Source organism: Tauraco erythrolophus, chromosome Z (assembly GCF_009769465.1).
Source record: "Tauraco erythrolophus isolate bTauEry1 chromosome Z, bTauEry1.pri, whole genome shotgun sequence".
Lineage (NCBI taxonomy): Eukaryota > Metazoa > Chordata > Aves > Musophagiformes > Musophagidae > Tauraco > Tauraco erythrolophus.
Window position 1 is genome coordinate 37,469,403 of NC_141496.1, and position 12,117 is coordinate 37,481,519.

Here is a 12,117-nt window from a genome sequence, read left to right on the forward strand (position 1 = left end):
CCAGAACACCAGCCTCCGCTGAATCCTGGGGATCCCTCAATCCCAGCAAAAACATCCACTCACTATAATCATACAGTGACTCAAGACAGCCTCTCTTGCAAAAGTATTGCAAAGCCTCAATTCATTTCAAAGGGATCTGCCCTCAATTTGTTCATTGCAGCAATCAGAGCATTCACACAGCAAGAACGTGGCATTGCTGCTTGTATACAAACTGTGAAATGTAATGGGATAAGGATTAGCTTTTGCAATTGCCATGTTCCTAGACCTAGTCCTGGCAGCAGCCATTTTAGCAAAGCACTGGAAAAGCAACCATTTTGCAGAAAACTGTTTTCTCTGTCAACAGAGAGATAGAGGAAAATTTCAGTCTTTTCTTTAATCTGGAGTTAAAGGAACAAAAAGCATATGAAAGGATTCAGGCAGCTCATAGTGCAAGTACAGAGGCTCCTTCCTTTTCAGTAAATTTTGGAAAGAGTCGGCAGACGTTAGTGTGCGAAGAGAGCAGATAATTCTAAAATCTCTTTAAATTGTTAAACTTACGTTAAACTTGACGGGATTCTGCTTCACACTGAACTCATCCTGCCAGTATCACAGTTTTTATACTACACTTCTAAACGGTTGTTGCCAGCTGTGAGATTATAATGAGTCCATAGTGATTATAGAGCCTGATCCAACTTCTCATTGAACTTACTGGCAATCTTCTTGTTGACTTCAAAGGCAGTTGGACCAAGCTCTAAGTTAGGACTTCAAAATGTCAAGTCCTGTGAAAATTCCATTGTACAAGGCAATGATAAATGCAAATGCAGATAATGCACTAAAGAAATATTAAAGTTGAAGACTTAAACCCCCCAAAAGCAAGAGAACTGTAAATTAATCCTATCATAACAAATTATCCCAGCCCTCCTGGGTGGCACTTGTGGGCCATATTTCAGTCACTTGCTTTTTCTTTATTGAAATTTTAATTGTATTTCTTTTTTCTTATTTTCCCCAATATTAAACAATATATTAATTGGCTGCTGAGCAGAGCTTTTGATCTGTCTGACCTTTGGAGCATACCTAAGTGTAATGATAGCAACCCTTCACAGCCCAAGCAAGATCTGCCTGAAATTCTAATGATGACTTTGAGCTCCCTTTCCCTGAGCTTCTTTGATGGCGTTAGCTTGACTGCCAAAGGGAACAAAGCTTTTTTCATGACACACTATTCCCTGCAGGAGCAATGGAGAAAAAGATCATTCTTGAAACTCGAGCCTAATTTGATGAGCAAGTATTTACTCCAGAAATTACTTCGAGGAATAGATGACTGCTGCAAATGTGTTAAGACAGTTAAAGGTTGGTTCAGAGTCAGCAGCCGTCCTATAGCAAAACTGGTACTTTTTGTTGAATATGTGGGACTACATTTTATGGAAAAAGGCTATGACACAGTACTGCCACTCATTTGACACCTGCCTTTCCAGGCACGCAAGCACATGCTACTATCTATAGCCACCTACACACCACCCACATAGACTTCCTGCACCTCAACTCTCCATCCATAAAATGTGAGAACAGCACGGCGCTGCTTCTCAGGAGGCTTGTGAGATTAATGACTTTGAATCTTATAAGTGCCCTGATACTGTGTTTAATAGAGCTGCGTTAGTAGCTAAGATAGATTTGAGGCTTCTTCCTGGAGGTTCTGGAGAAGGGAGCACAGCTTCCCAGTCTGTCTTAATGCACGAGAGGAAGGGAAAGGGTCTTGTCCTAATGTTCGTTCTTAGTTAAAAATCTGTTCTTGTGGTATATATCAGCACAGTATGTGCCATTGATAAATAATTTTTCTTGGCAGCGAACCAAAATGTTCAAACTTTTCAGGTCTCTCCATATGATGTAAGTATTTCACAAGCTAGAAAGACATGCTGTTAGAAGGGCATGCATGATGGGACATATTAGCAATTCATCTGCAAATTATTTGATTTCATCTGAACCTTGTTCTGATTAACCAGGGAGAAACGTATTGCATTAGATAGAACATTGCCTGAGACTGAGCAAAGAATTCTATTAGATAAAATCCTCTCATGCCTTTCTTTTTGTTCCTTACTAGCTCTTTCTAAAGAATATTAGCAACTACACTGGTATATTATGTTCTTCTGACTCCTTTTGTGCTTAACAGTGTGCTAAACAGTGTTACGAATAAATCAAAGGCTAACAGATTTCTACCTTTTAACAATAACAAGTTACACTTGTCTTCCCTTCCTCTGCTTTCTGAAATCTAGATCAATTGACATAATCTTTTTGTAAGTATAAAAGGCATTCTGTCCCCCTTCTCTGTTTGATATCCTTCAGCTATTATTATTATTTGTTTGTATTACAGTAGCCGTCAAGCCCCAGTCAAAATCAAGACCCACCATAATATGCACTGAACACAGCACAATATCAAACACTCCTTTTTTCTGGAAGTTTGTATTATAGCAACTGGCAGAAATGTTATAAAATAATCCCTACTTTAAAAATAGGAGAGTAAAGTGTAGGTCTTTGATGATATTTAGGTATTTAATTCTCTTTGCACAAGGAAGCCGTATGTAATGCTGGGGTCCACAGGCTTTCATTTGTGTGCCACAGGTTGTGAATACATAGCACAGAGACAACTCAGAGTTGTTGCTGGGTACTACTTGGAAGTATTTCAGATATAAGGATTAATATGTGTACTGCAGCCTGCTAATTTCTGATATAATGCAATCCTTTGCTCTGTTTTAAACAATGACACACTCAGTGAAAAACTTTTTTCCTGTTCTCTCTGAAAAGCAGTTGGATTTCAGTAGTTTTCAAATACCTTCAAGAAGCTGGGCTGCAATGTTTCAGCGTTTCACAAGAAGTCCCTGCCCATGGCAGGGGGGTTGGAACTAGATGATCTTTGAGGTCCCTTCCAACCCTAACCATTCTATGATTCTATGATTCTAAGTCTGCAGCTAGACTGGATGTGAGCCCAGACCATCAGTCCTGGTGACAGGAGCATCTTCTTAAATATTTTCCTGATAAACCTTCTCTATTTAACTGACTCTAGGTAATTCTGCACAAAAGAACAAATTCTGTCCATCATGGATGACTAAAAACTGTCACTCAAGCATCAGAAACCTGCATGTCTCCTTCATCTTGAAGGTATGTTATTTTATTACTGCTTTTGCTTAGGAATCCCAGTTGCTGCTGGGCATTTGTGCCGTTCAGCTGTTACAGAGTTAGGGTGGAAGACAGAGAAGCATGCAAGAGCCAACGTTTAGGGATACGGAGAGCAAGAACAAGGGCGTAAGGTTATGGAATAACAATGTCAGCCATGTGGCAGCTATAAAGCACACAAAGTACCTTTCTGCTCAGGAAAGCCACAGTGACACAGGAACAGATGTCACTTATACATATCGTGCTGCACTGGGTGGTCAACTGCTCTTGCTAAAGGGCAAGTGTTGCATGGAGAGTTGCTAGTTACTCTTGTGCATCAGAATTTTTTATTTCCTATAGCACTGCCTTTGATTAATTACTGTTCACTTCGCAGAACCTGAATGTGATTTGGATGGACAGAAACAAGTTTCTCAAATCTCATTTATGAAGCTCAAATGATAAATTTTCCTCCAGCTCTGTCTGACAGGAGCTTCAAATCTAATGAGACCTTTCTGAGATTTCATTGGCAGCTACTTAAACTCAGAAGGCAAGGGAAAAGAAGTGGTGAAAGCAGGCTAATGTGGAAACTTGATAGAGACATTTCAGAACCGTAGTGGTGTATCACTCTCCATCCGTAACGTTTCCCGCAGTGGAGATGAAAGGAGCTTGTGTGAACGTCTGTCAGACAGAAGAAGTTGATACGGTGTACATCATAACTCTGCCCTGCAAAGCATGGCCATGCAGAAGGTATGTGACCAAAGAAGTGCAAATTTTTGAAGAGGAATGAGCAGGCAGGAGTGAAATGTGTCCAAAGCCCGTTCCTGCCAGCTAGACCTTGGAAATGTGAATCAGGGAACGAGTGCACCTTGACACCAACTCACCAACTCGTTGTGTCACAGTGCAAGAGGAGCTGAAGAGCAGCACAGAGCATCCTGGCTACCATAGAGCTCCCTTGGCCCCATCCGAAAGCACTTCAGAATGGCTGCTGGGGCATCGCGTGTAGGCTCTGCTGGATGCTACTGCGGGTTTTCAAATGACCTGTGAGCAGACCACTCATCCCTCAGACTTAGTAAAGTGAACAATTGTGTCTTTTCTGTTCTATTTTGTGGCACAAAACATACAATTTAATTCTCTAACCGAACTTATGGCAACATTTTACCGTTGCCAGCATAATATGCCGAGTATGAACAAGCTGGTCCTTTACTGTGTAACCACTCGGGAGTCTTGCTAGTGCACTTAAAATTTGCCCTTTAGCATCAGCAGGAACTTTGGCCTAAAAATCTTCATTTATACAAGAGAATAATGCAAGACAAAGAAATAGACTGAACAGACACATCCAAAACTAAGATAATAGACTCATCTTTTGTCTTGGCTGTTTCAACTGTAAACTCTTTGGACCCAATGTCTCTTATTTCATGCTAGTACAATAGGACTCCAGTGTTCACTGATGTTTCTTCGAACTTCTATAGCTTTATAATTTTCTAGCTTTTACCAGAGATTCTTATTCAGTGTGAATCTTAGCTCACAAGAAAACTCATGTCATTCTTTCAGTGCTTCCTAAAATTATTGAACATCACTTTTAACATTTTTTTTAAGACTGTGAATTTTGTACTAATATTCAATTTTCCGAAGGTCATAAAAGAACAAAACCCAATCTAAAACATCAGCATAAATTGTCCTGGATCTGCATTTCCTGGAACTATGAGTTTCAAGCAGAGCTAAATAAATGTGAACATTTAATATTCAGGGTATTCGGGTTTTTTACTTATGGTTACTTTAGCTCATATCTGGCAAGGAAATAATAAGAGATGGACTACAGCAAGTTAATTTGTGGAAACATAATGATAAAAAACCTGTTGACAATAAAAATCAAGTTGGAAGAAAGGATGTCTATTTGCAGGTGCTTTCAGATATTCAAACTGTACTTTCTCCAGGCCCTGATCCACTTTCAAAGAGTTTTAAAAACATTGTCAAAGGAAACAAATATGTGTTTTTCATGGAATTTGACATTGTACGTCTGTACGCAGTAGAGGAAAAATGTCTGCTATCTACTTGAACCTCTTTCCTGCCATGTCAGTCTGATGAGAAAAACTGCATCTTGAAGACAAAAAGAATAGGGGGTTAAGAACAACATGAGATTGATTAACCCTGTGTTGTTATCTAGCAAGTGTCAATAACAAAATGCTACCAGGCTCCTGCATTGTTTCCTTCTAAATTTCCAGTCTCACACCTGTCACATCTCAAGATAACTATCCATCACGGAGTCAAAGTGGCAAACAACTGTGTGGTCCCTTGATAAGGAATAGTGACACAATTTGTCTCCTTCTCCTCCCACAGATTGCAACTAATGGGCTAACAGCAGGTTACAATAGCACAAGATGGATTTGAATGACTGTCAGGGCTAGAAAGCAAGCACAGCTGCGGAATAGCCTAAAGAAACACTTCAGTTTAGATGAAAATCTGAAGCAACGTGCAAAATTGAAACCTAATCAATCCACTTTAAAAGGATTTAATGGCAGTCTTAAAAGTTAATTATTGCACATATTGGAGGGTTATTTATGTCATGCTCTACCCTGTTAATGGCAAACTGTTGCAGAAGCCAAGACACAGCTCCTGCACAGCAAATAATATCACAGTGGAAGCAAGCGCAATAAGATAGAGTATAAAAGACTACAAAATGCTTGTCTGGGATCACATGGCAGTTTCCAAATGGTTTCCATGGCATGACATTTAGAAATGTTGAGTTCGTAACACGAAAATATGAAATCAAATGTATAAATAACAAAGCTAGGAACTTGGAACAAATTCAGCTCTGAGTCAACGAAGTTTCACCGGAGCTCATTTTATTTAAGGTTAGAACATACATTTTCACAACAATAACTTCTTGAAATTTGTTCGAGCCCTCCTTTTTCCCAAATTCCCTCTGCTAAAAACCTATGCATATAAACCCATATTCGTAACAGGGAGTGGTGTTTCAGTCAGACAGGCCCAAGGAACAGCATTAAAGTGGATTGAGAGGTAAAGCACATATCAGTGATTTAAAACAAAAACAGCTGTTACGATAGTTATCCGCAAGCCAGAAATTAGAGATACAGCAAATTTAGTCACGACGTTATTCTGAAAAGAAAGCCTGGTACACTAAGGCAAGATAAATACAGACCCAAGGTAGTCAAACAACCTTAACTCTCTGCCATAATAAGACCATGAGAAAAACCCTAAAATGCAGTCTGCCTTCACACATAACTTTTTTCTTCAAGCTCGCTCCAGGATCTGGAGAAGGAGCCTGAGCAGTTGTCCTGGTTTTCAAGTCATTAACACCATCACATCCACCACTTCACTCCAGCAAGGACATGCCCCTCCGGAAAGGGTTAACTTTGAGGAAGAAAGCATGACCTCTGTTAACATGGGAACTTGGTGTTGCTGCTGGATCTGCCTCTGACCCTCCTGTTCTTGGTTGCCAGAGTCCTGTTCACCTCTCTTTTCAGCCTGACTTCAATTTAACACCTTCCATTTCAGACGAGGGCTGTGTTGAACAGAAGCCAACAACATCTGGATTGCATGATATTGACACCCGTGTAGGAAGGCAGGAGGCTTTAAAAAAAATACCCAGGATGGCTTCACACCTGAAAATCATTGTCCTCCATTTACTAGCCGCTCTTTCACTCCGATACCTTTTGTTCTCAAACTACCAAAAACTGCAAATGAAAAGGGTTTCCTCAGGGAAAACAATGTAGTACAGTTCCCAGAAGTATTCTGCTCATGGAGCACGGACTGAGGCAGAATATTACCAGGCTACAGAGAGCTATAAGATAAGCAGACGATTTGGGCGGCAGGCTCAGCTTGTAACCTGTTGTGAGAAAAAAAAAAAAAAAAAAAAAAAAAAGAGCCTTGTCTGTTTTAACAGTAAGTAGTGCATTAAGCCAGCACTTTTGCAGTGCATCCTTACAGGGAGAGAACTGGATGACCTTGAAGAATGAAGATAGAGAAATGTGACGAAATTGAATAGTACAAAGCGCAACAGCATGAACTTGGGGGCTAATAGCAGGAATTCCTGTTATCAGCTGGAGTTCATCAGCTGGAAGCAATACAGCAAGAGAAAGACTTTGGTATACTAATTACACACTGTATGATTATGAGTTAGTAATGCTGTGGCCATAAAAATGCTGGGGTGAGGTATTCCTGTAGAAATGCAGAAGTATTCGCTCCGTTGTGCAAAGCACCCATGAAATCACATTCGGAGTCTTGTGCATGAACAGGGACAGGCTGCTGAGACAGACGGGGAAACCGAGAGCCTGGCTCATGAGTGGGAACGGAAAGGGTTTGGCTTCTTTTAGTTTGCAAAACTGGGGCTGAGGAGGGATGTCATTGCAGTCTATAAATACGTTAGTAGTAAAGAACAACTGCTAGTGACGGACAGTGTTGGCAGAAGAACAGATGTGTATAAACTCCAATGAGTAAGTGTGTGCTTGTAATCAGAGGACTGTTACCAGCCATTAGAGGATTCTGCAGACTCTTTTGGTAGCAGTAAGAGAAGTCTGCAAACTGAACTGCTGTCCAGACAGACTTTTTCACCCGTTTCCTAAAGTGACTGCATGACCTAAACATATAATTAGGTCTAGGACCTGCTGTCTTGATGGTCCAGGAAGTACTTTTGCAGGGATAAATCCAGTAACCCGGTGAATGGAGGACTGAAGTCTCACCTCTCCTGTGTTCACAAACCTGAGGTTCACACCTTTGCCAAGTCACATACTGGGAGCATACAGATATAAATCGAGTTGCATTCAGCTATGTTTCAGGCAAGGCTGAAGCTGCCCTCCAGGAAACTTACAAGTTGAGCTGGTAAGGGAAGTAAAGACAACGTACTGGTTTCCTTTCTCCAGCAAATCCCTTCCCATTTTCCAGCCATATTTGCCCTACTCCAAGTGCATTGAACTTCCCAATAGTCTGGAATCACAGCTAAGGTCTAAACTCAATACAACTTTAATCAAGTCACTAAAAACTCTTGGGAGATGATAATTATTTTTTTTCCTGAGTCTCACTACATTACTACCTCAGTTCACTTAAGGGTGTTGTATTTAAGATTTCCTTGGTGCTTGCACTCAAAAGTAACAGCAAGATTCAAGCCCTTGCCTTCTTTTCTGCACCCAAAGGCCAGACAAAAATGCGACCCTGACAAAATGAGGGAGGAAAAAGTGTGTTGTCGAATTAATTTAAAAAAAAAATTCACAGCACTGAAATAAAATCAACAATCACTTTCCCATGTGCCCTTTCAATGCTAAGCAGAAAAAAATTCTACCTTGTCTGGGTAATGTGATAATAGAAGTAGATGATGTAAAAGCAGCCAACCCTTGTTGAGACAAATGAAATAAACAGTATCTATGTTCTAACTCTCAAAATCAGTATTAATGCTTCGTGTAAGCTATGATGAAATCTTTTGATTAACCATAGAATCGTGATTAAAAAAATACATCATATAATTTGGGGGATTATCATGCCATTTTGACCACCAGACTTTGTTGGATTTATTTCTGCCATTCCTGGTCACAGAGCAACTTCAGACACACAGCACTTTTTGACTGCATGCAGAAGTCATAAACAGCTTTTTCCCCCTTTCAAATGTCTATTTTTCTTTCCCAAAGCTAGTAACTCATACTGAGAAACTACCTGTTTTAAAATCTGATTCAACTCGACTTTGTGTAGTTAAAAAAGGTATTTTACATCATTGGGAAAGGGAAACACGGTGTCCTCGTATAAATCAGTCTTGACTTATACCTTTTGAGGAACCCAGGGAACAAGACCTTAAAATTATGTTTTCTGTTCTACTTGAGCTATTTTGCTGGAATTTCTTAGGATAACAGAGACGTTAAGGTGCTGTTTCCAAAGCAGAAATCCCTGTCAAAGAGAATTTCTGTTTTCTTCTGTGTCCTAAACCCTCAGCTAAGACAGGAGGAAGGACATAAAACATATGAGACCTATGCAGAATTCATAGTATGGATGTATAAAGACAACCTGCATAAGTCAATTATATCTTTGCTACACGTGACTAGTGTGGCTATCTATCATACCTTCTTTCTAACAAACCTTCATATTGCACTCCTTATCATTTTCTTTCCATTTTTTCAGATATTTATGCCTGTAGTGATAGACAGATGAATGGCAAAGTACAATCACAAGTAGATGAGTTAGATTTTGCACTTTGTTTTATCAAGTACCTGCTTTATAGACAGGATTAGAAAATTTATATTATCATCTTAGGATCCCATTTTATGTTCCACTTTTCTGAAGAAAAAATATAAACAGAGGTTTTTTTTTAAATGTTATTACCAGTAAGCTATTGCAGTGTTAACATCGTCTGTATTGTAGCAACGGAAACTCCAGGAAAGCATCTTCTCTTTCTGTCTCTTTCTCTCTTTAAATTTTATTTATAGCCTTGCAAAATACTTGCATCCACATAACCCGCCCTTGCTGACTTGCCAGAAGATTAATGATTTCGCAGTGTTCTTGAGAACAGAAATATGTCTACCACCCAGTGAATAATATCTTCTTTCCCAGGTTAAAAGCGAGGCGGGAACCATGCCGGAGAGAAAGGACTCCACGCCGGGTGGGATTGGCATGCGAGCAGCCGTCCTCCCACTGCTGATCGGGATGCACTGGTCCTGCGACATTAATCAGCACTTCCACTCCCGTGCCTCCCTGATTGCTTGGGATGAAGGCTGCTCCCCATCAGCAGCACGGAGGACGCTGAACAAATACCCTGCATCATGCAGGGGAGGCTGCACTGGCAAGAAAAGGCAACAAAGGGACAACCACCCCGAAAATAAGATTTTGCTCGGTGCAAAATTTTTGCACCAAGCAAACTATGAGAGCGGGTGCCCAGTGGATCATGTTGTCTAATCCCTTCATAATCCTCCCTGCAATAATATACTTGAAAAGTGAATTTTAATTTTTTTTTTAATCCTTTGTAACCTTTGCAATAGCATGGTTGGTGGGAACTTTACTTATTTTCATGTCTAGGAATGGAAGGAGAATATTCTTGCCCCTTTTCCACACTAATAGTCCCTGCTTTTTGCTTGTGGATGGTTTCATTTAAAAAAAAAAAAAAAAAACACCAAAAAAAACTTTTTCCTGTCCTTTTCTTTGTTGTGAACCTGGTTCCAGTTTCTGCCTATCTCCCTCTCTCACTTCCTTTGACCTTTTCCTCACTGTTTCTCTCTCTCTTCTTCGTCCATGTTGGCAATAGTCTTTAACTTATGCTTTTTTATGAACCTTCTGGTTCTTCTTGTTTCAACCTTCTGGCCTTGATTTGCAGCTGCTGCACTCTTCCTACAGCCGTTTACACATGTGTGACACAGGTGTAAAATACTACCATTTTCATTTATGCTGCTTGTAAATGTCAGCAGAAGAGAAAGGAGAACCTGTCCTTCCCGGAGTGAATCAGCACACTTTCAGGAGTGTTGGATACAGACGAGCAAAATCTGTGTGAGTCACTGGTCGCTCCTAATCCATGCCTGATCTCTCACAAACCATCTTATGTTATTGCTTAACCCTCCAGCTCTCCCTTGTTCCCGAAGGCTCCTTTAATCCAGATTTTTCTTTAAACGAGAAGATGTTTCACTTTGATTTTAAGGATTTTTAATTTTTTTTTTTTTTTTTTTTTTTACAGCTTCCAGACCCCGGGAGAGCTGAGCTAAAAATACATGCATGGAGTCAGGTATCCACGTGTCATGTTTGCCCTCCCGAAAGGCAAGCAGTGCAAGAGCAACTGGAGACAGAAATCTTACATGTATATTCCCATTTAATGAAAGAAGCTATACCGCATTTTCTTAGTCTAGAACTTTTCCGAATTCATCGAAACACCTGATGACCTCACGGGATCAGGGCTTTTGGTGAAATTCTGACTGCTTTTGGGTCAGAGGTACTCTGAGAAGTCTCCTTCTTCTTTTAGGATAAGTTCAGAAATCAAGGTAAGAAAAGAAAGAGGTAAATAAATGCAGTAAAAATAATAAAAAGTAATAGTATATAAAATAAAAGTAAGAAAAAATTAACAAGTAAAAGTAAGAAAAAAGTAAATAAATGCATTTAAAAAGTAAAAAAGTAAAAAAAAGTTAAAAAGTAATAGTAAAAGAAAAGAAACAGTAAAAGTAAAAAATAAAAGTAAAAAAAAAAAAAAAAAGTAAAAAGTAAAAGAAAAAAAAAACAGATGAACTATTAAGTGACAAAAGTCCAGCATCAGATTGCCTCGGGTGTTAGTACCAGTCCCACTCCTGCATTGCCCGCTCCAGCCCGTGGTGTGCTGCAGGCACAGGAGTGAGAGTAGCTGTCTGGGAGGGTTCCAGTACACAGCACTGTGCCCTCTGCTCCAGGTCTGGGGACAAAACAGCGGTGCAGAGCTCAGTAAATAAACCCGACAACCCACAGGAGAAGGTTACCTACCATACCAGCCCATGTTATCAGCTCTTTTTGCCACTGTTTCGTTGTCAATCCACAGCATCCCTTCAGATGTTTAGCTGTTGCACGTTTTACCGCAGGCTGCTTTGCTAAGCTGCTTATTCCTCTGTGTGCCTCTGTGATAAATTTTATCAGTGCTCAGCTGGACAGTTTCACACGAGGCAGCTGCACAGTGGCTTTTTATCTGTCATGGCACCCCGCTCAAAAGGCCGCTATCTTTTTTTTTTTTTTTTTTAATTTTTTTTCTTTTACTTAATTTATGTTGTGGCATTTCTGTCTGTAGATGTGGAGTCAGCAGTTTGGGCTCCTGGAGGAAGCTTACGTGGAAACAGGGAGCCCAGCCACAGAGTAAAATATGGCTAGGATAAAAGCAACAACAAATTGTAATTAAAAAGTATTAGCAGACGTCTGCTCCTTAACAGCAAAGATTTGATATCTGCTTTCTCACTTCTCTCATCAGTCGCACTCATGGTATACACAGCTCTCTTAAATGACAACTGGATCATTTTCTTTACGTTTTTAACTCTTCCATTTTAAGTAAAAACT